Genomic DNA, 4,712 nt, shown 5'->3' on the forward strand with positions numbered 1-4,712 from the left:
GACTTTTAAATTACAAACTTGAGAAAATGTTTTCTTGCATACTTGGCATGAAAAGGGTTTCTCACCTGTATGAACTCTCTTATGGATATTTAAATAACCAGTTTGAGAGAAGCTTTTCCCACATGTTTCACAAGAAAAAGGCTTCTCACCTGTATGAACTACCTTGTGTGTAATCAAAGAACTAGTTTGATTGAATTTTTTTCCACATACTTGGCATGAAAAGGGTTTCTCACCTGTATGAATTCTCATGTGGACTTTTAAATTACCCTCTTGAGAGAATGTTTTTTTGCATACTTGACATGAAAAGGGTTTCTCACCTGTATGAACTCTCCTATGCATATTTAAATGACCAATATTAGAAAAGCATTTACTGCATGTTTCACATGAAAAGGGCCTATGGGTTCTGCAATGTTTTTTAAAGTTATGCTGATTTTCAAAACCTTTCCCACAAATATCACATTTCAAAGACCTTTCCTTTATGTCGGTATCAGACTCACTCTCAGATACAGTGAAGCTGATTCCTTCCTGATCTTTGCTCTCAATTACATTAGAGATGTGAAAGTAATGATCAGTTGTTGGTTCTCTACTCAAATCACCCTCCTGATAGGTAGAAGTGTCCCTAAAAGCAACAATCTGCTTCTGGACAAGTTGCTCTCCCTCCTGACTGCTGCAGAGGCCTTTCTGGTCCTGTCCAGTTGGTAAATGTTCTGGTTCCTGCTGTTCATGTTTAAGCAGTGAATGATCTGGTTCCTCATTTTCTTCATATATAAGTGGATGTTCTGGTTCCACCTATCCAGTCCCTCTAGGTTCTATTTTCCAATGATCTTCTGTCAGTGGAGGCTCTGGGTCCTGTTCTTCTTGTTTAATCAGTGGAGCTTCTGGTTCCATCTGTTCCTCTTCAGTCCACTGTGGCTCTGCTTCTTCCTGGTCATGACTGGACCTCCTCTCCTGGTTAGAGACCTGTTGAATGGCAGAAGTTTTCTCCTCAAAGGAGACATGTGGGTTTTGGAGATCTGTAGGGGCAAATGAAGACATCATTAATATAATTAAATTGATCACAGTCTCATGCATCAGCCTGGTTTTTCCTGATGATCATTCACTGTGAGAAGTCAAATAGTGATGGATGCAGGCCTGAACCTTCAGAATCATGTAAAGACAGTTACAAAATCGACCTTCTATCACCTGTAGAACATTTCCAGGATTAAAGGACTAATGTCCCAGCAAGGTCTGGTTGATTACTGCAACAGTGTCTTCACAGGTCTGCCTAAAAAAATTGATTAAACAACTGTAGCTGATCCACAATGCTGCTGCTTGGATTCTCACTAAAGCCAGGATGATAGAGCACATCACACTGGTTCTAAAGTCATTTCACTGGATCCATGTAGCTCAGAGAATATACTTTAAAATACTGTTGTTGGTTTATAAATCACTGAACGGCTCAGCACCAAAATACATTAAAGATCTTTTATTGTTGTATGAACCTTCCAGATCACTTCTGTATCAAATATTGGTCTGTACGCTGAAGCACATGTATTGCATCTATGGGGTAATTTTATTCTCACTAAAAAAAGAAAACAGGGTTGGATCAGCAGATTAACTCCAAGCAGGCCAGGTTTGATTATTTTAAGTTGATCAAGGTGTGTATGCAATCACAAGATTTCAAGTTTCTGAGCGAAGGTGAGCTGCGTAAATGAGGAGTGTTTTGGCTCTGACGGAGAACATCGTCAGTGGAAGGATTCAGAGGGAGCGACTGATCATATTGATCTCCTGGGAAATGTTGATGATGGTTTTTTAGCGTTTAGATTGCTCAGACTGATCATCCTGGATCTCTGAGCAAAACTTAAAGAGCTGTGCGGTACAGATACCGGTCAGCTGCAGCCATCCTTCAGTGGAGCCGCCTGCTTTGTGATGCACATAAAGCATCTCTATTCTGTAAATGTACAATTTATGCACATGATTCTACTATTTAGAATGAAGGGCCACTTTCCCCACTCGATGGACTCTCTGACAAGCTTCTGTCTTTAAATCCTGCCTGAAAGCGCAGCGGTTCAAACAGGCATTTGCACAATCTTTTTATTCATTTAATTTTTATTTGGATTTTTTTCTTTCTTTAAAATGTATTTTTATTTTTGTGAGGTGACCTCGAGTGCCCTGAAAGCACCTTTTAAATAAAGTATATATAATATATTTTTATAAAAACGTATACTGCTAGAAATAAGGACGTTCCCATGGTTATTGCCCCTGTGGCAGCAGACTTCCAGGTATTTATACTAATTTACATATGTATTTATGGGAGGCGACAGGCAGACCAGCAGCTGCTCTGTTTCTCGCAAATGGTGGTTTATAAAGGAAAGGTGCGCGGCCACGTGTGTGCGCACGGCTTTATGCATCCGATTCCTCTATAAATCCTAATTTGCACGAAATGGAGCGCAGCTGCTGGTCGGTCCTGTCGGCACCCATGAATACAAATTAAGTAAATTACTATAAATACGCAGAAATCTGCCGCCACATGAAGCAGTAACCATGGCAACGTCCTTGTTTGAAGCAGTTTAAGTATTTATAATAATAATCTTTATGTATTTTATGTAAACGGTGCTTTAAAGGCACATAACGTCACCTCACAAATATAAAAATATTTTAAAGACAAAGCTCCACAATTACGCAGCTCACCTTTGCGCAGCTACTTGTATACGTGGGACTGTCTACACACCTTGATCACCTTAAAAATAATCAAACCTGTTGATTACTTTCAATCAGCAAGTTTGGGTTAATCTGCTGATCCAACCCTGTTTTCTTTTTTTAGTGAGAATAAAATTACCCCATAGATGCAATTCATGCGCTTCGGCGCACAGACCAATGAGTTTTTGGTCTGTACGGAGGAAAATTACTATTTACATTTGAGTGAGGTTTTCACATCCTGTCATTCTTATTTTCTGTGCGTGTTAGCTTATTGTCTGAGGATAAATGCGGTTCAGTTTCATTGTTTACGTTTAAGCAATAAAATATTAAAATCATGAAAAACATCGGGTTTGATGCTTCTTGGTCTAAATAAAAAGGTTTGCGTGGCTGCCGCATATTTTCATGCCAGCAACAAAGTGTGCGTATATTTACGTAAACTTTGATGCACAGGTAATTTTTATACATGCCGACTTGTGCGTAAAATATGACGCTGTACATTTTTTGTGCGCACGCCGCTTTACGCATGAGGCCCCAGGTGATAAAACATGAAGAACTGGAATTTTGACACCCTTGGTTCAAAGAAATCTAATTCTGTTTCATGTGTGGGAATCCAGAACGATGCTGAAGTTAGTTTCTGATCTGGTGTTTGACTAAAGGGATTTTCTGCTCCTTTACAGTACTTAATATTCTCTGGATAAAGGTATTAAGACTTAAATTACTCAACGATGACCTGGATAGTTTTAGAATGAAAACTGGAAGCAAAGAAAAAGAAAACACTGCAATACAACAACAGTGTCTTCAGTACAGGTTATTGCAGTTGTTACTACAACATATTATTTCTTCTTGGGATCAATAAGACATTTCTGAACCAAATTAAAAAGTGCATTTCATGAGTTTCCAAAAATATAAATGTTTACCTAGTATCAAATGAGCCAATCATCTTAACTCCTAAAACAATATAAATTTGACTACAAGTGTAAAAAATTTACTTATTTAATTCTCCCTGCAAGTAAATGACTTGATGCAATCGACTGGGTTTCCATAGCTAAAATCTTTTTAATCTATTTTGAATAATTAACTGAGACTATTTGATAACTATGATCAATTGGAATGTTGGTATGATCGAAGTGAAATTATTTTTTTAGTAAAGAGGCTGAACTGAATACAAACTTTGGCATCTGCTAAAACTAGCATCTGGACGTTGCTAACAGCCATAAACATGAATATGTAGACGTCTCACTGAGCGCCGAGTCCTGCGTTACGTCGCCGTCATGTTGTATGTGGCAGTAGAGCAATCTGAGTTCCCCAAGTCATGTGCTGTGTGGACTTTTTTCAACCGTTTACAATACTAACTATATTTGTTGGCATTACCTTTCACAGGTAGGATTAAAGGAAATAATAATGTAATTTTTTCTAGCAGAATTACTTGACTTTGTGGCCAGAAACTAGCTTCTAAACAACAGAGAAATATTTCCTATGTAGCTAAATTGGCCCGAAGTAACCACTGATTGTTAGCGTAGCAGTTAACGCTTTCAGACTGTTTTCTAATGAGAGCTGATGAGAAACTGCTGTTAGAGGGGAAGTGCATTAAAGACCAGAGGATTTTGTGAGGAAAGGTTAGTCAGGATCATGCTGAAAATATATGTTGTTTCTGAATGTGAAGGAATCAGATGTGTATTTTCTATTACACTTTGGATAACTTCTCTTTAATCCTTAGCTTTAGCCTGTGTACCAGGACGTCTCAGAAGTCACTGGACTTCTCTCAGTTTGACCAGCAGACCATTGTTCCCAGTATAATATGAATAAGTAAATTTGTGTTTTATTGCACTTTTATTCTTTTACATGTTGTGTATTTTTAAATATTTCGATCTGAAGTATTAGTGCATTAAGACAGCTCATGTAATGAAATAATTATTTACTCTGTCTATGCTGTCTGTAGCAGAGCTGACATATCATACTATAATAAATGTTTTTCCTGGGAAAAAAAAAAGAAAAATATGTAGCTAATGTTTGACAATGACTGTTTTATCAAA

The 4,712-nt window shown here is 37.8% G+C and overlaps 1 long non-coding RNA gene across 1 annotated transcript; it reads right to left on the reverse strand.

The window, feature by feature from the left end:
* Positions 1 to 34: 34 nt before the first annotated feature.
* On the reverse strand, positions 35 to 1,386 carry LOC106943993 (uncharacterized). The gene is made up of 2 exons (XR_001424069.1): positions 234 to 1,386; positions 35 to 149 (listed from the first exon to the last, which is right to left on the reverse strand). It is a non-coding gene; the product is annotated as an uncharacterized LOC106943993 (long non-coding RNA).
* Positions 1,387 to 4,712: the final 3,326 nt, after the last annotated feature.

The sequence above is a fragment of the Poecilia latipinna genome, unplaced genomic scaffold (genome assembly GCF_001443285.1).
Source record: "Poecilia latipinna isolate Pla-1442-1.1 unplaced genomic scaffold, P_latipinna-1.0 Scaffold6547, whole genome shotgun sequence".
Classification (NCBI taxonomy): domain Eukaryota; kingdom Metazoa; phylum Chordata; class Actinopteri; order Cyprinodontiformes; family Poeciliidae; genus Poecilia; species Poecilia latipinna.